The following is a 27,130-nucleotide window of genomic DNA, read 5'->3' as shown; positions in this document are numbered from 1 at the left end:
CTGGCTTGGGTGGAGAGTTTCAGAGTGGGCATCCTCTCTACATGCTCTACGGGACAGCAGCCAGAACCCCACCTTATGGGGCATTAGAATAAAACTCAGTCCTTGGTCATAAAGTACATCATCATCCACCTGCATCCCAAAGAGCTGGGATTTTCTGGGATACTCCCAACCTCAAACACTCTTCCCCGTCACCCCCAGAAAAGCATGCCTTGTCTCAAGACCATCTACTCTGGTCAAGATGACAGAACAGGCAGTGGCCCTACCTGGAGGACACCAGAATGTTGAGGTGTGCATTATTAACATATCCATGTCTTCTCACATTTGCCTGAGTGCTTACTACATGCACTGGTTTTATTTCTGTGCAAATCTGTCAAGTGTATAATATTATTATCCCTACTTTACGACAAAGCTAACACACTAAAGACACAGAGGGTGGGCCCAAGCAGTCTGATCCCAGAGTGGGGGGGGCAAATCTTACACTGCTTCTCTCGAAGAAACTATATCACGAAAAATTACTCATTGGGCGAAAGCTACCCAGGGAGAGAGGGGAGGAGGTATTCTTTTCCATTCAGCTAAAAAAGACAGTCCCTATCTTATTTAAGATCCAGAGTCAGGACTCTTTAGGGAGATCTATGCGACCCGCAGCGAAACAAACTACAGAGAAACAATCTACTGCTCACTAATGACAAGTAACACGAAATGCAGAACCACAGTACGGACCACAGGCCTCCGAGAGCAGGAAGCACGCTCACCTTCCTGGGCACGCGGCCTCCCACCCACAAGCTTGTTGTGTAGCTCTCCGCTTATTTCTTTTCACAAGGGGGCCCGGAAGTTGGGGCCTGACATATCACCCCACCCCGAATCACAAAGCTAGGGTAAGCGGGGGATGGGTGAAGAAGGAACCGCTCAGCCCAGCCAACCAGCACACTCAGTTGCCAACACCAGCTGCCATGAAGGAGGGGGAGATTCATAATGGAAGCAAGCAACCGAAGCAAAGGGAAGGCAAACACAGAGAAACCAATCATTCCCTCATTCGGAGGGTCATCTACCTGTGTTTCCACGTGGTTGGGACCCTCCAGGCCACTTCTTGAGATCCGGGGCCTGGGGACACAGCCTAAAGTAGGGGCAGTGCTTTCCCCTAAAAAGATCTGTGGAGGTGTTGGTGTTGGTGGTGGTGTTGGGGTTGTTGGGGGTGTTAGAGGTGGGTTTTAAGGCAAGTCCCTAGAAGAGACAGTTTTAAGTTCAGGAAATAGGGGACTAAAATGATACAAAACTGAATGTAAACAGACGCCTTTGAAAAGGAACTCATGCAGATCTCAAATGACACACAGTGAGTCTGAAACAGGCTGAACAATGAGGCTGCTCGCTCTCTGTGGGCTTTATGAACGGCAGGACTGAAGCCAGCCCAGCCTCCACACGGTCTGAACCCCATCCATTGGTCGACCGGAGTGGCAGCAGAACGCAGGAAGAACCACTCTGGAGGCCAAGACCTCCATCCTCAGAGTTTCAGACAGAAAAATGTAACCCAAGATCAAGAGGCCACAGAGAACCCAAAGGAGGAGAAGCACTTCCCTGCGGGAGAGGAGGACGTGCAGGTGAGCTCTGCCGTCTCATCCCAGGGCGCCCAAGGGCATGGAGCCTTTCACTCCACTTCATCATAAACACAGCCGTCTCCGGACAGGACAGTCGGTTGTGTGAGGTGGGCGTCCCCATCTCCTGGTGATCGTGGGACTTCAAAGAAGAACATCAGCTCTTCTTCTGGGGAATGAAGCTAGCACCAGAAGGGAAGCTCCCCACGCCAAGGGGAACAGGACACACACACAGGGTGCATTACCAACAGCACCAAGATGGCACCAAGATGGGACCAAGTGGGTCCTGCTTCTCCCACCCACTCCCAACACTGCCTCACACCCCAACTGCCAGGCATTCAAGGCTTCCCAAAGCCCTTTTCATCAGGCTGACTAGTAAAAGAAGGCCAAGTGTCCTCTCCCTCCTCTTCCTCCTTTCCGCCTCTCACTAGTCCTGCCATGGCCTTAGGTGGAGCTTACGCCCTGCAGGGAGCCCCAGGGAAAGCACCGCCCCCTGAAGAGGTCCAGGCAAGGGGCCACAAATAGGGGACTGCCAGGTGTGACGGTATTTGAGGGTGGAGAACTAGGGGATCATGGCCAAAACCAAGAGTCTCTGAAAACATACGCCCAGAGAGAAAAGAACACTGAAAAACACAATGCAGAATGTTCTTCAGAACCCAAATAATAAGCAGGCCAAGAGATGGTAGCCAAGCTCCCCTCATTCAGGCAGGAAGCCTGGGACTTCCCAGAGAACCCCATGTCAGTCAAATCTTTAATCAAGGATCTTTATTCAAACACCCAAGAAACAGGTATCTGCAACCAGGGGTATGTACCTAGAAAAGCTAAATTATTTGTCAGTGATACCAGGTCCCTGTGGAGTCTAGATGAAGGTCCTACTATTAATTACACATAACATAAAAGACACAAACCAAGCTTATCCCAGACTAAACAGAAGGTATATCATCCCCATGCGTGAGGTCCTTGCTGGGCTGCTCTCTTGCCATTAACCATGGACCCTGGAAGACTCAGTCCATCCCTACATTTACAGGAGCCCATGACCCACAAATGAATCGGGTAAGAACCCTTACTTACTTGCCATCACTGCAACTCCAGGCTACTGGTGACCTACTGACCTGATTTTCTCCTCTGGCTGAGATTCCTGACTCACTCATCATATCCTCCTTACTTCTACTTCCAAACAGGACCACTGAAATCCGACCTTCTCTGTAGAACATGTCCCTGTTTCTAAGAACCTTGCCTATCCACATATTTTAAACCTCTGTTCACACTGGCCATTGGTATGGGCTGCCTGTTTACATCTCCCCAGCATTCTTAAATTGAAGCCTTATTAATGCCCAATGTGATGGGAAGTGGGGCCTTTGGGAGGTGATTAGGTCACAAGGGTAGAGCCCTCATGAATGGGATTAGTGCCCCTAGAAGAAGCGACACAAGAGAGCTGACGTCTCTCTCCGCCATGTGAGGACACAGCAAGACCACCATCTACAAATCACGAAAACAGCCCCCACCAGACACCAACTCTGTCAACTCCTTGATCTTGGACTTCCAGCCTCTAGAACTGTGAGAAATAAATGTCCATTGTATATGCCACCCAGCCTATGGTATTTGGGGTAGCCCCTGGGCTAAGATGTCCATATCCATTCTGTGAGGTCCAGTGCCCTCTCTTCCACTCTCCCACTGGGCCCCAGAGCCCCAGCTTTGGCCCCTCATCCAGAGCTTCCTAACCAATGCCTCTCTTCTACCATTTGTAAAACTGGCTCAGCACTTCAGGAACAGATGGACCACAGGACAAGACACGTGAAGTGGGCACTCATCCCAAACTTTAGGCAGACTCTAACTGCATCCAGTGAAGGTGAACAATTTTATTCCACTGGGTGAGTGAAAACAATCATATACAATGTCACATCCAGACACCAAAGTGGGAGGGGGCTTGAAAAGGAACAACACTAACATTTGTTAACACCTACACACCAGGCATGGTGTCCAGGACTTTACCTGCATTACCTGCTTAATATTCACATCTCAGAGATGAGAAAACTGGAGCTCACAGAGGTAAAAGAACTTTCTACCCACCACGAGGGCTACCTAAAATAAGTGCACGTTCTTTCAAGTGTGCCAGCATTGGAATAAGTGACAGCCAATGCTTTAAAAAGCCTTGCGGGGAATGGTAATGTGGAGAGCATCCTTCCACAACCATGGAAAAAACTCACACACTTGTTCTTAGAGAACTATGTGCTCATATAATTGTTTACAAAAATACATTCTTATGTATTTATTTATTTGGAAAGAAATCACATATGCATTCTTTGTAGGAAGCTGCTTGCACTAAAAGTCAAAGTGTGAACAGATGACAGCAAAGATAGTTCTCACACGTTCAAATGAACCCCTAAGCTTTCGTTGGTGTTATAAGTCAACTACTTTTAAGGTTTTAAAGACTTTATATTAGTATGAACAAGAACCAAGAATGTACACATGCAAAAAAAAAAAAGGCAGTTTTTAGGATGACAGAATGATGTGCATTGCTTTTTCTCTAACATTATTCTTTTTCTGCAGTGAAACTGTCACCATCATCCCTGTAACTCAGAAGTTTTGATTTTGGGGTTTGTTTATATGTTGCTGTGGCAGCCACCACTAGGACACAGAGAAGGCAGAGTGAGGGCAAAGGAACCCGTACTGAATTAGGGATGGAAGGAAGAAAACTCTAGTCCTACACATGCAGCAAGGCGCTGGGAGACGCTGGTCTAGTCAGCACTCCTGAGCATCGGCTTCCCTGTGAGAGCTCCACACTGGAGGCCTCACCCCCACCCCGCCGTCACTCTGTGACAGCACAGGCTCGGGACTGCAGCAACACTCTCCCGAGAAACAGCGGGTGTATATTTAAAGGAGATTATCAAGTGACTCATCCGTGAGTAAAAACTCAGTTTATTTCCATTTAAAGAGTCGTGTTCATTGACATGAGGTTTGTAGAGGGAACATCTAACGTTTTACACTTACTCTAAAGAGGCAATAAATAGGAGTGTATGAAGCTCATCAGCTATGTGCTGGGGCTCGTGGAGATGCACATGGATGCAGCATGTTCCAGACTCTCTTTATGAGCTGTTTTGTTTCTACCGCAAATGGAAAAAGGAAAAAAAAAAAAATCAAAAACCAGTCTTGGTAGAACCAATCACTACAGATTTCAGCTATACAAATCAAACAGGAAGCTCATGAAAAATGCAATTTAGAAGCATTTCAATCAAACAAAACTAAACCAAAAAAAAAAAAAAAAAAAGACCTAGTTTGGGCATCTTTAGGGACAGCTGCAAAGCTGACTATGTTTTTGTTTTACCACAAATTGTTTAAAGTCCCCAACAGAGCAGAATACAAGAGACACCCAAGTGGACACTTCCTGGACATTCCCAGGGTCTCCACATTTCCCCTCCCTGTGTACTCCCTTGACCCAGACTGGCCTAATAAATGCCTCCGTGGCACCCAAACCACACTCTGGGGACAGCATGGACAGAGAAAAAGGGAAGTCTTCCAGTCCTAAGAAGAAAGAGGCTAACGCTCAGAAAACCAGTATCTCCCACTTCCAGAGGGCTGACGACTCACCCACACTGCCCTCCGCCCGCCACCCCTTGCCCCCCGGCTCCCACAAGACTGGCCCTTGATGACATCTGTGCTATAGGACTCCCAGGGTGTGACTGAAGGAAAAGAGAAATAGACAGGAGGAGCAGACAAGGACAAGGAGCGCATCCCAAAAACTTCTGCTTCCCAGACCCCACCACCAGACAGTGCCTCGGGCATGTTTCCCAGTAATTAAAGGATGAGGGGCAATTTGTTTTAAGTAGTGATCAAAGGAATTATGTCTTTCAAGCTTTGGCTGGGCACAAGGTATTTAGCAAAAGAAAAAGACCATCTGTTCAAACTTACCTAGATGTCTCTCTTTTAAGAGTCCTGAACCATCTATCATCTAAGAGCTCAACATGCTAAGAAGCCAAGTAGAATTACTTGTTAAATAAGCAAATTAATTATTTAAATACTTCTTATGGTGAGTGTTTCATTTTCCATTTCCAAATTTATTGTAATTTACAATAAATAAATGTACAATAAATTTACAATAAATAAAAAACAGATTTTTAATATAGATTTTTAGAGTATATGGAAGGTCCTAGAATGGCCATGTTTATGGGCCATAAGGAACAGGGCATCCCTTTACTAAAGAATAACAAAGTTTAAAAAATAATAAAATGGAAGGAAGGAGGAAAAGAAAGAAGGGGTGAAGAAAAAGGCAGCGCTCCAAGGTGGACAAGCACATGTTCTCTGTAGCAAACATGAATTCTGTATGACCTTGGATTAGTTATTGGAGGTCTCTATAAACCAGTGTCCTCTTTGGTAAAATATAGTCATGTGATCATCTGAAGATCAAAAAAATAACACACATAAAGCATTTACACGTGCACAAGAAAAACAATAAGTATTTGTGACCCACATTCTGGACCAAGTTCAGTTCCAACTCCACCAGTGATTAGCATGTGGTCTGAGCCCAGCTAGCTGCCAGGTCTGAGTGTCTGATTATTCACTAAAAAATAAGGATTCTGGGTTAGCTGACCTCTGGATCTCTGTGGCTTCTCCAAGCTTAGACCCTCTCTGACAACATGATACGGTTTACAATTTCAAACACCTTAAGGCTTGTAGTACTCACACCTTTCTTCTAGGATTTATTGGTCAGAGCCATGATTTGATACCAAGTGTGTGCTCACAAACACAACTGCTCATCATAAAACTGTGCTTAAGGGAATCCTAGAACCTGTTTTGTGATGACCCCTCTCACAAGTGGTTTCCAGGAACACACGGTGGCAAAAGAAAGGCCTGCCTGTGAGAAGAGGAATCCATATATTTCCATTGCAGTGGCTTTCAAAGATTGAGGCTGTCCCTAAATCAGGATGCTGGTGTAGTATGTCCTCATGCGGTTTGGCAGGGAAGGAGCATATGGAAATTAAATTCATTTACTATAACCACCCTTCTTTATAAAAGGAGCTCTCAACTACTTCCTGCTGGAAACACTACAAGAATCTATCCTTTCTGAGCTACACAATCAAGTCAAAAAGCTGCTACTAAAGGTCCCTTGCTCCTAGATCCCGGCAAAACAGAAACTATTTCAGATTGATCATTCTCCTCCCATTGTTTTAAACTCATCAGTGACACCTTTTCTAAGGAAAGATGGAGCTTTAATGTCCTTACTTACGTGTCAGATTTAAAATGATTATTGACAAAGATCATCTGTCATGGTGTGCCCCATCACACCGGATTCCAGCTCATAAACCCACGTCACAATCTCCTAATTTAGGTGGTGGCGAGGCACCCAAGTTATGTAAACAACAGGAGAGAATTTAATGCTGCTGCTAAGCCAGACTTACAGTAAAATTAATCCAGTGCAGTATCAGTCATAAAAGATTGTGCAAATGGTAATTAGCTCTAATGATAGGAAGCATTTGCAACACCTGGAGAAAGCCAGACCAATCCTGACTTCTCTACTAACACTCTAGATGTCCCTAAGCTGCATCAGCGTCGCTGGTTTTCCCCAACCCCTGGCCAGTTTAAACTTCACCTCACTCTCACTAACAATACTCATGAAGAAAGAAGAATCACCAATCTCTCATGAGACCTTCAGTCTGGGTAATAGTGCTCAGGGGACACCAACAGACATTAGGGGAAGGAGGGTGAGGAAATTCACAATAAAAGGCTCAAACGGTCGCACCGTGAACTTGGAGGAGAGTTGCCTCTATATTACCGCAAGGGAGACACCCAGACCTTTGCCTCAGATGATGCAAGGTGAAGTACACACCACCACCAACAGAATGATCTCACCCAAACAGCTGGATGTGAAGCTAATCGAGCTTTAGGGCTAACTTCCAGTGTACAGACGTTCAGAGACTAGTGGAACAGGTTTACACTATCTGCCAAGTCCAGAAGGTGGGCCACTCTCCAAGACAACTGACCTGATTCTTCCACAAATTAACAGCTCTAGGAAAAGGATGGGGAAGAAGAGCTAATCCAGAGTTAAAAGGGTTCAGGAAGCGTAACAATCAGATGGTAAGTATGGGCTCTGTTCCGATGCCAGTCTGAAGAAACCGCATGGGAGTGAAGTCAATGGTGGGGGTGGGGAGATGGGAGTTCTACAGATCCCTGCCCTCTGCCAGACCTCGCTGGCCAATGTTCTGGAACCTCGCCTTCAGCCACCCCACAACGAAAGGGCAGGGCCCATCAGTAGAAACTGGGGTCCGGATGGCTGGGCCCCACCCAGCCCTACCCAGAAAGGGGAAACTCTCAGGTAAGAAGACTCAGAAGAGGGGCGCCTGGGTGGCTCAGTGGTTTGGCTGCTGCCTTTGGCTCGGGTTATGATCTCAGGGTCCTGGGATCGAGCCCCGCATCGGGCTCCCTGCTCCGCAGGAAGCCTGCTTCCCTCTCTCTCTCTCTCTCTCTCTCTCTGCCTGCCTCTCTGCCTACTTGTGATCTCTGTCTGTCAAATAAATAAATAAAATCTTAAAAAAAAAAAAGAAGACTCAGAAGATTCACAGCTGGTATAAGAAAGAAACAGATAGCTGCTGGGGAGACCGAGAGAGGAAATCTACAGGTTCCTCTGTTAACAATTTTTGCCGACAGGTTTCCAGCAGCCCCCAGCTTCATCTGAAACCCATTCATGCAAAAAGCATAAAAATCGCTGGCATCCGAAGCAAGCAAGTTACGTGTGCAACAGGGGGAAAGAGTCAAGCAACACCCAAGTGGCAACTTTGCTTTTGCCTTCTCGAGCGACGCTCCACCTCCTGCCTTTATTCCCTGGAGAATTTGGTTGTGTTTCCTTTTGTTTCCTGTCTTTCTTTTTTTTAAATATATCTAATGGAGGTAATAATGTACACAATCTAAAGGGCACACAACCACACGAACAGCGTCCATCACTTTTCACTCCCTGCCATTTTAATTTGATTTGATTTGTCTTTCCAGTCTGACAGCCCCACTCCTCAAGGCGAGTAGGGCCAGTCAGAAGCACACCTGGAATGGAAAAAGGAACAGGTTGGGGCATGTTTGCAATGTCCACGCTCCACACACGGGTGGCCTCTGCAGCTGAAACATGCTGTCCAACCCACGTGCAAACAGTTAACGTGAATAGAGGGTGATGGCGATTGAAGATATGGCTCTTGTACTGCACCTTGTGTGCCTCTCACTCCGTCCCCAAATCGGACTTTGCCACAGCTTCTAGCTCAAGTCATGGGACTTTTCACCTGCTGCTCCACAAACTGTCGCAATGGCTGTGGAACAGTGTTTGGCCCCTTTCACCAGTTTCGAAGACCGGCCATTTCACTGGTTAATCTTTTAAAATACGGCAGACTCCCCTGCGGTTCTAACCATATAGAGACTTTTTAAAGATCTGAAGGAGACCTTTTAAGATCATAACACAAAATTGTTAATTTTTTCACTCTTCAAACCAGGTATTCTAAAATAAAGAGTGGCTTTTTTGTTTGGTATCTTGAATTAGTAAACTGGGACCATAATTAAAAGTCCCTAAAAAATGAAAGATGTACCACACTTACAGAGTTACTTTAATGATGCCATAATTCCGTTTCAGAAAGACAGGAAGTTGCAACGCCAGTAAAGTGTCTCATGAGAAACCAAGGGCAGAATCTTGGTGTTCTGTTAGTCCTGATTCCAAAGAGGCTATCACTCATGATGGCTGAAATTACACAACCAGCTCCTACCAAGCTACTTGATAATCTTTAAAAAAAAAAAAAAAAAAAAAAAAAAAAAAAAAAAAGGTAAACAGACACAAAGGAGGTGTTAAAAATGTTTTGAAAATTTTCAGAACATTGGGAGACACAAAGAATTCCTCTTCAATAGGGAATATGAAATTTTCCAATACGGATTTTATGTGAATAGGAATAAAGTACTGTTTGAATACAGAATTGTTACAAAGAGGGGAAAAAATGTATTACTGTATAATTATATAAACATCTTGAAAAATGCATCATGCCTAATTAAATTCCATCCATTAATAAGGCAGTAGGCCTGGGGCTAGTTTGTACAAAAATGGCATTTCTGGTAAACACAATATTTAAAACACTACTCAAATACACAAGCTTGGTCTCATGACATAATTACGTGTTTTTAATTTGGCGCTATCCTTATATGATGCCAAAAAGAAAGCTACAAATGAACCATTTTAAGACACTATAATTTCCATACAGTAATGCCAAAAATAGAAACGCAGTATAAATATTTTCCTTAAAACTGTAATTTTGGATTTACCTGGCAATTGCATTACTCTCACCAGGATCCCAAACCCCTTCTGAAGTCAGGAAGTCAACAGACACGGTTCTGAGAGAGAAGGGCGAGTGTGATCCTGGCTTTCCTCATAACCTTGGGCAAGCTTCTTAATCTCTCTGTGCTTTAGTGTCTCATTTGTCAAACACTAATAATGCTACCTGCCTCAAAGAATCACTCGGAAGATGAAAGAAGACCACGAACACCACCACGTCTGGCGTCATAGTAAATGCTCAGTAAATGCCAGCTAATACTATCGACCCACCTCGGTGGAAACCATTGTCATCAGGACAGAGCACTTCTCTCTGACAAAAGGAAAAACACATTCCTCAAAAGCAGACGCATGGCAGGAGAGGAGGTAAGCTGCAAACACGTTCTGTGAAAACAAACAAAGCCAGACACCAGAGGCCACAACTTGTAGGATTCTCAGTGGATGAAATTTCTAGAAAAAGCTGCTTCTTCTAGAAACAGAAGAAAGGTGAGTAGTTGCCTAAGACTGGGGATGGGAACAGGAATCGGCCGCAAAATCCCCAACAGGACTGGGGTGATGGTCGTTCAACTGCATGAACCTACTGAAGACTACAGAGCCGCACGCTAAACGGGAGAGTTGTAGGGATATAAATTATACCTCAATAAAGCCACCTTGACATAAACAAGATATATGTTTCCAAAGTGTTCGCACAGGCATTTTCATACCACTCCATGATTATAGCGAATTCGGATATTTTATAGAGTAGAGCAGAAATGGTAGAGGATGCGAGCAGGTCAAGGATCACACCCGGATCCCAATCCGGACCCAGCTTCCTTCATTTCAAGGCAAACTCTTCACTCCTCTCAGCGTCAGTTGCCCTATCTGTGAAAGGGGAATCATAATACTATTACTTTCAGAGGCTACTGTGAGAGTTATGTCATCCCCCCTTGGCCCCTCTGGGTTCCCCACATCAATAAATGGCGCCACCCCCTTCATGCAGTTGCTGGGGCCAAAAGTGTGGATGTCATCCATGGCTCCTCTACCTCTGGAATATTGGCTCCAATCCATTAGCGAGTCCTGATGGCTCCACCTTCAGACCGTATCAGGCACCCAACCACTTCTCACCAGTCCCATCCTAGTTCTTACAACATCCCTGGGGAATCACAAAAGCCTCCCCCTCTGGAGTCTCTGGACTTCCATTCTGGCCCCTCCAGAATTACCACTGCGCTCCAGGCCAAAGGGCTATGTAGAAAACACAAGGCCAGAGCCTTGTTCAGAGCCTGTTTAGAGCCCTCCCATGACTGTCTGGACCATGGCCTGCGGGCCCCACATGAGCCGGTGCCCACCCAGACCTCACCTCATATCCTGCCCCACCCTTACAACCAGCTCCATCCACCTGGGGCCCTCTTGCCCTTCCCCAAGAGCAGAGTCCTCTTGCTTCTAGGCTATTATTTGCACCTGCCCCTGTACAGACGGATGGGGGTGAGGCTCATCCCTTTCTTCCTTGAGATCTCAAGTGGTGTTGAAAAACACCACTTCGTCCCACTACCACACGCCAGCCCTTTCACCTGACTGGTTTCTTTATAGCTCTGACACTCCCTGGAATCACATACTGTCTGTCTTGCCACCAGAATGCAAACTCCACGCAGGCAGGGATTTCATCTGTCCTGCCCCCTGTCTCTGCCACGTCCCCCAGGGTCTGGCCCAGAGCCTCGCGCAGAGGAAAATTCCTTAAATACCTGCTGAATGAAGGAATCTCATAAATCACTTAGCATAATGCCTGCCACGTAAGAAGTCCTCGAGAACTGTACGTTGGTAATAATAAAAATAATATTATTACACTTACTGTTATTATATTTCACAGATAAGAATATGGAAGCCCTCCTAGGTCAACAGGCTAACCCAGGTGGAACTCTAAGTGTGACCCTTTAGTACTTCAAGAAGCCTCCTTGCCACGACCACATAGTAACATGTTCTCACTCCAGCAGGAGCCTAAAGGATCGTGCAGCTGATTTTCTCTGTCTGTTCTCTGCTTCCTCTGCCCTCAAAGATCCACCCCTGTCCTAAAAGTGTGGCCCGGGTGCCACAGAACCACAGGGAAATCCCTTGGATGACAACTTCTAGTAAGGGGGCACTCCATCAGCTATGAAGTGTGCAAGCTTCACTTCACCCTCATGACAGCTCTAAGAGGCTGATTACCCCAGTTTACAGATGAGGAAGGAGAAAAACAGACATAAATGACCTGCTCAAAAATCATACTTATTAATGGGGAGCTTGCATTGAAGATTCTGAAAATCTTAAAAATCTAGATCTCTCTCCCACACACACTCCACTACTCTGTGCATCCATTAAAAACAGCAAGAAAAATAAGAACCCTGACCACAGCTTTAGCTTTTAAATGACACTAAGTTATAAGGGAAAAGGATGTTATGAAGAAAGTCTTTCTACAAACACATATCCACAATGACATTCTTAACTTCCTCTGGGACATGGAAATTTGAATTCATCCACATTAGACACTCAGAGACAACTTCTAACTATTCATACTGCAGGAGTTTATAAGGTGACTGTAGAGTTTCATAAACTCATTAGCATGCAACAGGCCCAGATGCCTGAAAAACCCAGATACAATGTGAGTTTCAACCTTAACTCTCATGGAGTGTGCTGAGTTTTAAATGTTAGTAATGACACAGAAAAGTTTACCTCAGAGTCACAGCCCTCTCTCCTATACACTTTATTATGACAAACCTTGTGTCCAAGAATATAACAGAACGTGTCACTTCTGCTATCAAAGCCAGGTTATCTTTACAACACTCCTGAGATATGATGGCGTCCTGAGGAGCCAGGGGAAAAGAGGGACTCCCCCCCACCCTTCCCTACATGTCTCTTATCAGCACCTTGGCACCACTGCCATTGAGTTACTAGAAATTGGAGCTATAACATTGTGGGCAATGGTACAACAGCCTAATGCCCATGTCTCAGGAAACGTGTGTTTGGGGCTTCACGACCTTGCATTTGCCCTTGCCGTGCTGGAAGGTACATCTTACTAAGTTCACCTCCCACATGAGAAAACTGTAGCTCCCAGGGGTTCTGCGACTTGCTGCAGGTCACAGAGCTGGGGTCTGGATTCTGATTCACAGGGACCTGGCTTTCCCTGAACCACATTAAGAAACTCATCCCAGTTTCCACGCAGAAACACACTTGCATTGACATGCCTGAGTGGCTCAGTGGGTTAAGCCTCTGCCTTGGGCTCAGGTCATGATCTCAGGGTCCTGGGATCAAGCCCCGCATCGGGCTCTATGCTCAGCGGGGAGCCTGCTTCTCCCGTCCCCTCCCCTACCCCCACCTACTTGTGATCTGTCAAATAAATAAATAAAATTTTAAAGGAAAAAAAAAGAAAAGAAAGAAACGCATCCCATTCCCCAATCACACCCTCTAGTCCAGGACTGGTACTGAGCAGGGCAGTACCCCATAGACACGCCAGGACAACACAAGTCAGCGTGGACAACAAGGATGATCAAGAACCCTCCAAACTACATCTACCTACAACCAGTCAGGAAGCAGATGGCTGGACCCTAACCCACATTTTCTCAATCCTGTTTTTGGAGGAGACTTCACAACACAGACTGAACCCAGAAGGTTGCGTAGGTTGGGCATTGCCCCCCCGCCCCCATTTAAAACTTCTGGGTCTAATGACTGAATTTATGATTCAGCAGCATAAGCCGGAAAAGCACTGTGGACACCCCAGAGGCCCTTGATGTTTCATGGCCTCTAAAGGGCAGGAGATTTCTTTTTTTTTTTTTTTAATGGGTGTTTTCTTCACACGGCAGAACCCCGAGACTTCGCTGTGTGTGGGGAACATGGCTGTCACCAAACCATGACTCCCTCCCACTTCCCCATGCACACAGCACCACAGAGCACAGACTGTGGCTACGGCTTTTTAAGGCTTGGAGCCCATGGCTTCCCCTCCAGTGAAATCTAAATCTTCGGCAGAAGGACTAAAGCATCCACCTTGTGTTAAAGCAACATTCCTCCCTTTTTTCTGAACCTCTCCCCTCTATTTTCCTTCCTACAGTTCACCAGTTTGAAAAACATCAAGTAAGTCTTTCTACAAGTTCCCCACAAAAACTGTCTTATCTTCTCATTTGTAACAGAACTTCCGGTGGGCACAGTTGAGGTCAGTTACCCGTCCCCACCACGTGACACCAGCCCTCAGCTCCTGGGAAGCCTTCAGGACAGCTCAGGACCCCATGTCCCCACCACAACTAACTTCCAAGGGCCCCTACCCTTGAGGTTTACCTCAGCATGAAAACAATACCATAGTTTCCCGGTGTCTCTCAGACTCCATGCTATAGAAAGTGCCCCAACCCCTCAGCCACACTCTAGACAAAAATGAACAGTCCTGGGGCACCTGAGTGGCTCAGTGGGTTGGGCCTCTGCCTTTGGCTCAGGTCATGGTCTCGGGGTCCTGGGATCTCTGCTCGGTGGGGGGCCTGCTCCCCCCCACCCCACCGCCTGCCTCTCTGCCTACTTGTGATCTCTGTCAAATAAATGGATAAAATCTTTAAAAAAAATAAAATAAACAGTCCTCTCCCTGTGTTCAGCCACACCCCTACCACCAGGCTCTCAAACTGATCAGCCCTGAGCCAGTAGGCACATTTCCCTCCCAAGCCTCTTCACAGCCTTTAATTTCAGTCAGAAACCCAACCCCTCAGCTTTAGCTGTGATTTCCGTCATTCTTTCAGAGATACCTTAATTCATAGCTCTTATCAGGACTGTCCTTAAACAACTTTTTAAAAAATGTTTTTGAAAGATTTTATTTATTTATTTGAGAGAAAGAGAGAGAGAGAAGGCACAGGCAGGTTGGGGGGGGCGTGCAGAGGGAGAGGGAGAAGCAGACTCCCCAGGGAATCTGAGGCGGGGCTCAATTCCAGGACCCTGAGATCATGACCTGAGCCAAAGGCAGATGATTGAGCCACTGAGCCACCCAGGTGCCCCACTCATTTAAAAACTTTGTGTAATTTTGAGAAGTTCTTTTTTTTTTTTTTTAAAGATTTTATTTATTTATTTGTCAGAGAGAGAGAGAGAGAGTGAGAGCGAGCACAGGCAGACAGAGTGGCAGGCAGAGTCAGAATGAGAAGCAGGCTCCCTGCAGAGCAAGGAGCTGGATGTGGGACTCCATCCCAGGACGCTGGGATCATGACCGGAGCCAAAGGCAGCTGCTTAACCAACTGAGCCACCCAGGCGTCCTGAGAAGTTCTTTAAATATCATCCTTGCCTGCCCTGCCCTAAGAACAGGGTCCCACCCCATCAGTCTTGTCAACTGCAATCCACCCCACGTTAGGCCACTGCTGGCACGGAAGGGGCTCTATGTGAATGTCTGTTAAATGAAGAAGTGAATAAAAAACCAAAGTTTCCCCTACCAGTCTTAGAAATAGCCCCTATTAACCATGGCTAAATGGCAACTTCTACCAGCTTACCAAATTATTTATTTTACTGATGCAAAATGAAATCAATAATACCAGATGGGTAAAAGGGTAAAAGCCTCAGTTCCTTTTCAGTTGAGCTCCCTAAGTATTGAGCCTAAGGAAAAGTTCAAATGGATCAGGCCCAGCACTTTCTGCACTAGCAACGAAAGAGGGGAGAAAAATGACTTGCTTTCACGAAGGAAAAGCAAAAATAGGCCAAGACAAGGAAATTATACAAGAAAATGAAGCCTCATCAGGTCAACCCAGCACTACGTGGCCTGGGCTGTGCACAGACTTCTGGTTGACATGGTTGACACCCGTGCTGTCCCCACACATATGCCTGAAGTAAGTTGCAAAATGGGCCAGCATCCACAGCTACTTTCTTGAGACTTAAAGAGTAACATATCTGTCGAAGTCCCCAACATTATCTGGGGGCTTCTACCAATGCCTGAAATCTAGATCTTACTGAATCAATTTTCCTGATCCATTTTAAAATACATTCTGCACACAGAATCCTGCAGAGAAGAAGGTACAGACAAGTGTTATCATGAATAACACTAAAGCCACATTACCAATATACTAGGGTCCTTTTTTCCAGAGAAAAAAGTCTTCTACCCCTCAACCACTCCCAAAGAAAATCAGTATAAACCTTTTCCCCCTATCTTCTGACATTTTAAACAATTAAGTAAACAAAGAGGGCGCCTGGGTGGCTCAGTGGGTTAAACCTCTGCCTTCGGCTCAGGTCATGATCTTAGGGTCCTGGGATCAAGCCCCACATCGGGCTCTCTGCTCCTCTCTCTATGCCTGCCTCTCTGCCTACTTGTGACCCCTCTCTCTCTCTCTCTGTCAAATAAATAAATAAAATCTTAAAAAAAAAAGAAAGAAAGAAAAAGAAAAAAATGAATTAATAAATGCACCCACCCTACCACAGTTCGGAACAGGATTTCTCATAGCCCTTCTCTAAAACACAAACCAAGTCTCTATTGAAATACCCCAAGAATGGATCCTGCAGTCCACGGGGGCAAGAGGCTGCCTGCCACAAACAACCGTATTAAGTCCACGACATGGGACCAACCCCAAAGTCTCCTCTCCTCCCCACGAAGTAACATTATAGAAAAAAGGCAAAGCTACTCAACTCTGACTTCTATTCCAGAGGGGCATACATTTTGCTGCCAGTGTTTCCGGTGTCCAAGGCCATAAGAGGGTTGAAGGACAATATCCCAAAATTCTGATATTTCCTATTTGAGTTTCTTTTGCCAGGGTCCTCTTATTTCTGAAGTAACGCTGATCATTACAGCAGACGAAACTCTTTGCACCACATACTTCACACACAGACTAACAAGTCACCACTGTATCGCAAAAGCTCCCTATAAGCCTGTATGCAGATTAAGGAGCCCCAAATTAGGAACAGGAACAAAGATTGCACCTGATAGTACAAAGCTACAACTTCCTTCTTGTAAATTCTTCTGACTTCCAAAAGTATTGCATCATCCTCATGCTCCATTCACTTCTACACAGTTGTCTCCAACATCTTTTTATTTTGCATGGAGTAATGAAGATGTCTAAAACTTTTACAAGTGGAAATTGGAGAAATGAAACGTCCAAAAACTTGACAAGTGGAAAGTAAGTGTATGCAATAACAAAAGCATTCAGGGCCAAATCTACGATTGAACAATGTGTTGTTTTTTGGCTTTTTTTACAGAACACACGCACTCCAAACCACTCACTACTCACGGGGAAATCCTTTTTTTCTACTTTCAGAAGTAAACACCTAGCTATAAAACCTCGGCCATTCCTTGTTCTACAAAAAGAGTGTCTTTGCATCACATACGTCTCCCCAGTCGCAGAATTTTGCTTTTTAAATATTTTAAAAGCTGAAGTATTTATTTATTTTTTTTTTTAAATAGTCAATCCAAAACTACTCTTGAAATCTAAAGAACACAATCCCTAAAACTTTTCTGCCGCTTCATTCTTCCAAATTATGTGGAAGGTACCTTGTGTTCCCTATTTCTTCCCTTCCCCCTTTTGTATAAGTAGTTATTTTAAGGCTATAAGAAGATACACTTCAGGCGACTTGTTGGTATTAATCCTATGTGAAAGTGGCACCACTACTGTAGACTATGGTTATTCAATATATTTTAGTCTGATGCGACTGGTAAAGATCAAGAATCAGTAACTCCTTCCTTTATTCACACACACACATTCTCTCTCAAACAATCCCACCACGGCTGCCAAGCCATAAATCAAGCTAAGATGCCTTCATCCTTAGGGTGTGTTTGGGTGGTAGGCGTAAGTGACCTTCTTTTCTGTATTTTTTTCCATTTTATAATAAACATACATCATTCTATACTAAAAGTTTTCAACTTGAAACTACGAACCCTAAGAAATCTCCAGACAGGCACCTCAGGTACTATTTCAACTTAAAGCAACTCCAAAGTAATGGCCAGGCAAACGTAGTCGGAGGCAAAAACTAACATACCTGTTAGCAAGAAACCCTCAAGTTAAAGAATGGAAAGCCTAACAAGCCTCATCTCGTTTTTTATATTTCTCTTTAATACCATACACATTCTACAAATAAGTTAGCTCTACTATTGTTGACTGAAGTGGTTTTTGATGGTTTTTGGTTTTTGTGTATTTTTGAGGAAGGAAGGGTATGGTATCTTGATGCAGAGATTAAGATTTGCAATTTACCGTCTCGACAGGATTTCTCTCCAACATTTCAGAAGGGTCTGTTTCCCTCCCCTATGCAGCACGTCAAAACTTGGCCATACATAGCTGTGCCATCCCCAAGGGACCCGAAGATGCTTGGAGAGAAATTATGGGAACCCAATTTTTAGAACTTCTCGGGTTGCAGACGCCACCCAACATGCTGGGTTTACTGGAAGAGTGGGTACGTAAAGGAATAAAAAATGGAAAAGTTACTTGCAGACTGTTTGGAAACACTGCGACCGTCACCTTTAAACCAGCGGGACAAGCCCCCCGCGGCCCCTCCTTTGTCTGCCCAGGCACAGGCTCGCTCCGGCCCCGGAGCCAGCTCCGACCACCCCGAGCGCGGCCGCGCAGCAAGGGGCGAACCGGGCGCCTAGGGCTCGGCAGCTGGCCGCGCGCGGCGCTCCCGGTGGGCAGAGCATGCAGCTCCAGACAGGGTCTCTCCATTTTCAGGGCCGAGGAAGCAACAATAAGCCGAGCGGAGCGGCCTCCTGAGCTCCCCTTCCTCGCGGCGGCACTCGCCTCCCCTGAGCCCCTCGGGCTGGGGGCCACCGCGCCGGGCCCCACCACGCCCCGGCACCCCAGACCCTCCCGGGGCACAGCGCGGGGTGGCCGGGGCTCCCACACGCCCACCGCCCTGCGCGTCTTCCTCTAGCGCACGTAGGGACCCCCGCCCCACCGCCCGCGCCGCGCTGACGGCCGACCGGGGGGAGGGAAAGCCGGCGGCCCTTTCCGCCCTGGGGTCCCTCGGGCCAGGGGTCGGGGCTGAGCGGGCGGCCGCGCAGTCTCCCCGGCGGGTACCCGCCTACCCCGAGCTCCCAGTCTTTGTGTGCAAAGTAAGTGCGGGAGACGAACCTACCTCGGCGCGCTCACAAAGGCGCGCGGCTCCCTCCCCGGCGCTCGCTCCGGGCGGCCGCGGCGGCGCCCAGCGGCCCGGCTGCTCAGGGCGGCCCCGAGGCGGCGCGGGCGGCGGCTCTGACGGCAGCGGCGGCCGGTCCAGCACAGGGCGGCTCTTTCACACCCCGCGGCCCCGCGCATCCGAATTAAGCGGCGGGGCAGGGCTGGGGGCGGGGTGCGACTGCGGAAGCCCCGCCCAAGCCCCGCCCCGCCGCGCTGGCTGCGGGCTCTGCGCTCGGGACCGCGGCTGCCCCGAAGGGAGTGAGCCAGGCCAGGCGGGAGCTCGGACAAAGTCTGAGGTTTTGGTTCCGGGAGGTTTTCCTTCTGTTGTTTGAGTTTGGTTGGCTTCAGAAACTTGGAAAGAAGAGAGGGAAGGTTGGAAGAAAAATACTAAGTGTCACCAGATGAGAGAGAGAAATGGGGAATCGAAGGTGCCAGGAGTAGGATCACGAGGGCCACAATTAAAGATCTTTCTCTCCTTCCCTCTCCGCATCTGTCTCTGTCTCCCTCACGTACTCGCTGGTGGGCGTCTGGCCTCCAACTCCACTCCATGCTTGTGAGCCTTAGCGAGACTGTCCCCCTTGAAATCCTGCAAATACGTCACAGAAGAAAACTCAAAAGGAATCAGGGAGGAAAAGGAAACAGGTTTGTTGGAATTGTATAAATTTACTGTCAAACCAGGACTTGAAACCCAGTGACCTGGAAATTTACTCATATTCCTTCCCTGTCCCCATTCATCAAAGAGTAACTGGAGATTTAATTTTGTGCGCAAGGAGGGAAGGTTTGTTTCACCTCCTCTTTTCCCCTTCTCTGGTTTTCATTTTTTTACAGCTGTCTTACAGCAAATTGCTTCTTGCCCAACCCTAAGACTCAGATTACCACGTACCTGAATCACGACATCGAACAAAAATGAGAAATATCTAATTCAGAGTAGCAAAGGAGGACAGCAGTTTGGCGGATTTTAGATCAAAAGCTTCTTAATTTTCTTGGCAAGAGATGAATAAGGGTTTATTTGCCGGGAAGTTTTTCTGACTAAAACAGCTTGGGTCATGATCACACACAACAGTCATCAATTATGATTTTTGTTAACAAATGACTTACTCCAAAGGTAGTCTAAAGCCACAGCCCTTCAAGGGCCTGACCCTCTCCAGGTCCCTGAAGCCCACTGAGGGGAGGAATCACTTGCCACCGGATTTAGAGAGAAAGAAGCTCCTTTTCAGCCCAAGAAACTGACCTGTGTGAACTTTATCCATAGTGTTTCCTACACATCTTTCTTCTCTCCCTGTCCCTGCACTGTGTTGTTTCTGTAATTAACTGAGGCTCTGCCAGTCCCCAGACCAGAACCTGGGATCCAGCCTAGATTTTACCTTCACTCCCCACATGGAGCCAATCCAAAGTTCTAGAAATCCTACAGAAGACCGGGATACCCACCTCCCTATTCCACCAACATTGCCACAGTTGGCCTTTGGTGTCTGTCATCACGCTGTGGTCTCCCAACTGTCCCCAGCTTCTAATCACATACTGTTTTCCTCCAAACTTCTCAGCGAACTCCAAGTACAAATCTGCTCAAGTTAAACACCTTTAGCAAGTGCCCAATTCCTACTACATGATCAAGTCCAAGCTCCTTACTACAGTACACTTTTTGCTATCACCTTGACCTCTTCCCTGTATTCTTCCAATATCCCCAGACACCCAGAACTTCACTCAGCCGGGAGTGCTGTATTTGCTGAATGGGCAGGCTCTGTGAATACAAAGCCTGGAGGAAAGAATCTGTCACTTGTTTGTTCTTCTACATGTCTCCCCTGGGCCTAGCATACCTTCACTACACTCTACCTCCACAAGGGTTCCTCTCCTCTGAGATCCCTTCCTCTGAGAAGACTTCCCTGACTTGCTCAGACTGGATGGACATTTTCTGCCCCTCTTATGCCTAGGGTAGCCTGGTAATTATTGCACTGTACTGTAAATATATGTCCTCCTTGAACAGAGTTTACACTTGATATGTTTATCTTTATGTAAAGATATACACTCTCATGCTTAACATAGTATCTTCCAGATAAAAAGTGTTGGGAACTGAATTGCATCCTTCCCCCAAGTTCATATGTCGAACCCCTAAACCTCAATGTGACTGTATTTGGAGATAGGGCCTTTAGGGAAGTAATTAAGGTTAAATGAAGTCATAAAGGTGGGGACACAATTTGGTAAGACTGGTGACCTTATAAGAAGAGGAAGAGACACCAGAGACTTCTCTTTCTCGCTCTCACTCTCTCTCTCTCTAAGACACTTAGAAAAGAGGTCATGTGAGGACATAGCCAAAAAGAGCCATATGCAAGCCAGGAAGAGGCGTCACCAGAAACCAACCCTACCAGCATCTTAAACTTGGACTTCCAGCCTCCAGAACTGTGAGAATATAAATGTCTGTTGCTTAAGCCACTGTTATGGCACCCTGAGCAAACTAATACAAGAAGTATGCATTAAATTCTAGATTCTAAACTTGAAAAACCACTAACCCACCAGGGAGCCTGAATGTCCCCTTAAAACAACCTGTGACAAACTTCTGTGATGCCAGGACAGTGGGCAGAGTGTCTGAATGTGATAAGTGACCACACAGCATTTCCCCTGCCTTCTGAGAGGAATGGAAATATGTATCTCATCCCATAGCCTGGGGTATGTACACAGTTTCATTGTCATTACCCTGCCCTGGTATCAGGAAACATAATTTAAACATAACCAGTAAGAGGAGATCAAATCTTTTCTTTGAAGTTCTTGAGTCAAAGCCTTCTTAAAAGAAAAGACACCCACACCCATTTACTGAGTCCACTATTTGAGGCTGAGTATTTCACATTCTGGGAATCTTAGGGGGAGTTTTGATTCAGGTAGGATCAAGTATCTCATTTGGTTTGGGGCTCCTAGAATTACTGTGGGTAGAGCCCAGAAGAACTTTAAGGTTATAGACAAGAGTAGTATTTATATTTGTACCCATACCATCTACCAACAGTGCCTGGAATATAGTAGGTGCATGGGAGATGTTTGTAGAATGAACATGCTTAGATTTTCAGGGCACGAGTAGACTTCCCAGGGTTAGGTCCAGTAACAGCAAACTCTCTGCCCGAGTCTGCTGTAGATTCCACATTCTGGATGTGAACAGGACTCCAGGAAAGGTCAGTGGCATAGACACCTCCTGTGCTCTGGTTGGGTTTCTGTTCCTGGGCCCACATGGATTATCCAGTGGCATCAGGGGCCTTTCCTCACTGGCTCTCTCCAAATACAATACAAAGAAAATACTCCTCTGAAAGGTTTTGAGTCACTTAATCTATTGGTGATAGAATCCCTAACCTGACATTCCTGGAAAACATGATTGATAATTTCCTATTCTATCACACTCACCTACAATGTCACTGGTACGCTCAACTTTAATCTCATTGTTGCTCTGACCTCTTGAGGCCTTTTAAAGTTACTCCTAAGGAAAACTGAAGAAAGCAGAGAGGTACATCTGGGGACATAAAGTAGAGCAAAACAAATCAATATGGATTGAGATATGCTGTTATCTCCTTCGCCGGTCACTTTTCCCTATGCATAATCTTGAAATTGTTACGTTATGCCCTGTTATCCTTCCTGAAGGGCTCCAAAGAGATGAGAAAGGTTTCACAGCACCCTGGAGGTAGGAAATTCATTTTTATGTGTATATTCTCTTGTATCCTAAATTTTGTGCTGTGTACATGGACATCAGAATAGATCATCCATTCAAAAAGAAATAAAATTTTAGGGGCGCCTGGGTGGCTCAGTCGGTGAAGCATCCGACTCTTTTGTTTCAGCTCAGGTCATGATCTCCCCATCGGGTGACAGAGTCCTCATCAGGCTCCCTGCTCAGTGGGGAGTCTGCTTCTCCCTCTGCCTCTCTCTCTCCCTCTCTCTCTCTGAAATAAACAGATCTTAAAAAAAAAAAAAGAAAAGAAAAAAAATTTTAATTTTAAAATAGCATTTAAAAGTCCTGTTCTCTAATATCTGTATCAGTTAACTATCACTCTCTGATAAATTACCTCAAAACTTAGTAGCTTAACCTAAGAATGGGTGATTTGCTCACAGTGCTATGGCTGGCAATGGGGGCCACACTCAGCTGAGATGAGCTCCGTTTGACCTTAGCGAGGCTCTGTCATGTGTTTGCCCTCAGCTGGGAAGTCTGCCAGGGACCAGCTTGCTCTGGGTGACCTCAAAGTCCAGATACTGATGGGAGCTGTCTGCTTGGGTGCCTCAGATGTCCTCCACATAGCCCCTCAGCACGATCGCTAGGACTTCCTCACGGGGCAGCTGTGTCCAAAGGGGTGAAAGAGGAAGCTGTAAGGCCCCAGGAGGTCTACGTTCCAGGTCATTCTGTGACATTCTATCATTCAAAAATAGCACAGAGCCAGCCCTAATCTGAGGTTCAGGGAAACAGCCTCCACCCCTTGATGGTAAAAGCAATGGTCACATTACAAAGGGACCTGAGCCGGGATCCGAGGATAGGAGGAGTCCTGGCAGTCATCACTGAAATAATCTTCCCTTGAATTGGAGTTGAGGAACTACACAGTGAAGGGTAACTGTGACAGTTGAGAACAATAGTCTCAAGGGAAATCATTCTGATTTATAAACAAAACAAGCAAAAGCCACCTGCAGTGGAACATAAAGCTCATGACAAAAAATTCTCTAAATTGGTAATGGCCTCATGTCCTGAATTGATAGATCAAAGTAAAGATGTGATTTCTACTTATTCATTTGTGCTTTCAAAAAAGAAGGACACTGGAGGGAAAAATGGCTTTAGTTCTCTAAAGAAACTAAGCTTGACCAAATTCCAAAGCAATGTATTTATTTTTTTTAAAAGATTTTTTATGTATTTATTTGACAGTAGATGGAGAAGCAGGCAGAGAGAGAGAGAGAGAGAGGGAAGCAGGCTCCTTGCTGAGCAGAGAGCCCGATGCGGGACTCGATCCCAGGACCCTGAGATCATGACCTGAGCCGAAGGCAGCGGCTTAACCCACTGAGCCACCCAGGTGCCCCAAAAGCAATGTATTTATTAATTGTCTATTGCCACATAAGCAATTATTACAGACTTAACAACTTCAGGCAATACCCATATATCAGCTCATCTTTGCTTTACTCAGGCCTGGCCCGACTGTGTTCTGTGCTCAAGGTCCCCCACAGCCAAGATCAAGAGCTTGGCAGAGCCTATAGCTCATCTCATCTGGAGCACGAAGGTCACGTTGGCAGAACGTTTGCAGTTCCTTGTTGGTCCAGTTTGTCCAGTCTTTAAGATTAAGGTTAAGGTCCCCGTTTCCTTGTTGGCTGTCAAGTAGGAGCTTCTCTCAGATTCTAAAAGCTGCACGCATGCCTTCCCATGTGGCTCTTTCCATTATCAAGTCAGCAAAGGCACATCAAATCCTTCTCCTGCTTCCTATCTCTGCCTCCCTCCCCTTCTATCTCCCTCTATCTCTGCCTCTAGACTCATTTACAGTGCTAGTGTCATTAGGCCAGGCCTGGCCCAGATCACCTCACTATCTTAAGGTCAACTGATTCGACCTCTGCAAAACCTCTTCCTTACCTCTGCAAAATCTCTTCTCAGCATGCCTAGATGTATGCACCTTTTAAAATTAGTAGTATTGGGATGCCTGGGTGGTTCAGTGGGCTAAGCATCTGCCTTCTGGCTCAGGTCATGCATGATCCCAGGGTCCTGGGATGGAACCCCCCCTCTTGGGCTCCTTGCTCAGTGGGGAGCCTGCTTCTCCCTCTGCCAGCCACACCCTCTGCTTGTGCTCTCTCTTTCTCTCTCTCAGACAAATAAATAAATATTTGAAAAATAATAATTAAAATAAAATAAAATTAGTAGTATCTAGAAAGGATGGGAAGATAAACCCAAATCAAAAGGAATGTGATAAAAGCAACATCATGAGCTCTTATATTAAAATAGTCCCTTTGCATGAGCATTTGCGAGGAAAAGAGTGGAACCACTTCATTAAATATGCTATTAGCACAATAATAAAAAGGAGTTTTCTCCCCTTCAGTACTTAATCTGCTACAAAGCTTTTTGCAAACTCTACAACAGAGCTATAATTCATAATGTTACTGAACCTCTGCCATTTCTAGGGAGTTTAAAGTTTAAGAGATTTAATTGCAAAATTTCTAATAAACATGTTGCCTAAAATGCTTAATTTTGTTTTTATAAAACACTTGCTATTTGTTATTAATAATTTTAAAATCAAAGGGTCTCTATAAAATAGTGATTAAAATCTAGTTAAATACCACCTAAGAATCAAGAGAAACAGCTGTTAGCCACATAAACAACTCCTGAATGGTGTGAAGATCTGAGTTTTATGTCTTTTTTTTTTTCCACATGAATCCAGCACCAGAAAAGAGGATTTCCTGCGAGTCTTCCTGTGTACTAAAACAAAAATCTCTAAAAGGCAAAGAGAGGGAGAAAACCTCTCAAACTCTAATTCTGTCAAAAATATTAAGATATCGTAATAGCAGATATTACTGAGTAAACAAACCATCTCATATTTGAGCACAATTCCTATATGTTTCCTAATTCAAATAACTAACATGTAAAACAAATGGACAATTCACTGAGAACATTCTATATTTTACTTTAACTTTCTTTTCTTCTTTCTGATATGCATTCCAGATACAGATTTCTATTAACAGAAAGTATGCCTTAAAACTCTTGCATTGGTAATAACCAGTTGAATGCCCCTTATATATTCTCATCTACCTTTTAAGTGATGCAGTAACCTAAGCTCATAGAGTAATAGAATAAAGACTAGGCTAGGACAGAAGAGATTTCAATCATGGCTCTGCTACCAACTAGCTTTGTGACCTTTGTGACTTTGGACAAAATATTCAAATCACTGCAGACTGTCTCCTCTGGATTTAAGGCTCAGTGATTTTATAGCAATCTATATCCATACCTATATCTATCTATATCTTCTGTAACTTGATGGTTACCAGAGGGGAGGTGGGCAGGGGGATGGGTTAGATAAGTGATGATGATTAAGGAGTACCCTTATTGTGATGAGCACCAGGTGTTAAATATAAGTGTTGAATCACTAAATTTGACACCTGAAAATAATATTACACTAAACATTAACCAACTATAATTTAAATAAAAACTTGGGAAAAAATTATGGCATATATATATATATATATATATATATATATATATTCCTTCTAAATGGAAATTACAGCATTAATAGTATCTCTGTTGCTGTCCAGCCTTGACTAAATAGGAGGGACTGCTCCATCCACTCTGAACTTACAGCTAAAGTCCAAACTGCAGCTAATGTTAAATCTTGCCAGAGAAAGTTTGCTTATTAACTCTGCTTAGAGAATTGTATCCCCCACATGTTAGAAATGCTAAGGATTACTGGGCTTGAAAAAACACTCTTTGAGTGATAACATTCTTTTAGTCATCTCACCACAATTTAACATGAACTGAAATTCTAAGTAATGTTAGCTTTTGCTGGATAATGTTGATAAAGAGTTAAACTTTATAAGGAAAAAAGAAGAATGAATAACAGGACAGAGTCCTTCTCGGGCAACTGAAAGCAATTTCTGAAAGTATTTTGTAATTCTGCCTGTTCACTTCTCAGACAGTCACCCTCATTGCTCAGGACAACCTGCTCTGTCCTGGTTCCAGCTTTGCCCTAATGACCACCCTTTTGCAAGTCAACAGCTGAGACACATGGCAGGAAACAGTACTTTGACATGCACTTGCTTTCTCCAGGTCATTTCTCTCTACAACAACTGCTCTGTGCCATCTGCTATCATCCACATCAGAGCATAAACATCTACTTAAGAGGAAAAAAGAAAGAAAGAATGAATGAATTGCAAAAATGTAAGAAACTATCTTTCTCTTTAAAAGACCAATACTGGAGTGCCTGGGTGGCTCAGTGGGTTAAAGCCTCTGCCTTCGGTCATGATCATGATCAGGTCATGATCTCAGGGTCCTGGGATCAAGCCCCTCATCGGGCTCTCTGCTCAGCAGGGAGCCTGCTTCCTCCTCTCTCTCTGCCTGCTTCTCTTTTAAAAAAATATTTAAAAGACCAACACAATTGACAAATATCTGTCCAAAATGATGAGAGACAGAGAAAGACACCCAGAAAACAAGTAAAAAAATACATTAGGAATGAAAATGGACACATAACTATCAATAATCAAAGAATAAAAAGTGAATA

At 45.2% G+C, this 27,130-nt stretch overlaps 1 protein-coding gene and 1 long non-coding RNA gene across 6 annotated transcripts in view; both read right to left on the bottom strand.

Annotated features, from left to right (window-relative positions):
* Positions 1–27,130, bottom strand: part of FAM107B (family with sequence similarity 107 member B) — a 227,850-nt gene that overhangs the window by 56,052 nt on the left and 144,668 nt on the right. Inside the window, exon 1 of one of the 5 annotated variants that reach the window (XM_059184083.1) lies at positions 18,892–19,056. The exons of 1 other annotated variant lie outside the window; for it this stretch is intronic. The gene's annotated coding sequence lies outside the window, so the exon portion shown is untranslated. Of the gene's footprint in view, positions 1–4,580; positions 4,680–18,891; positions 19,057–27,130 lie in introns of those variants that run through there. 3 more of the 5 variants (XM_059184087.1, XM_059184084.1, XM_059184085.1) reach the window with 3 other exon arrangements.
* LOC131838262 (uncharacterized) lies at positions 9,158–14,940 on the bottom strand. Its single transcript, XR_009356537.1, has 2 exons — positions 10,150–14,940; positions 9,158–9,338 (listed from the first exon to the last, which is right to left on the bottom strand). It is a non-coding gene; the product is annotated as an uncharacterized LOC131838262 (long non-coding RNA).

The sequence above is a fragment of the Mustela lutreola genome, chromosome 8 (assembly GCF_030435805.1).
Source record: "Mustela lutreola isolate mMusLut2 chromosome 8, mMusLut2.pri, whole genome shotgun sequence".
NCBI classification, from domain to species: Eukaryota; Metazoa; Chordata; class Mammalia; order Carnivora; family Mustelidae; genus Mustela; species Mustela lutreola.
Note: the sequence above shows the minus strand (reverse complement) of the source record. Positions and strands in the feature narration are given on the sequence as shown.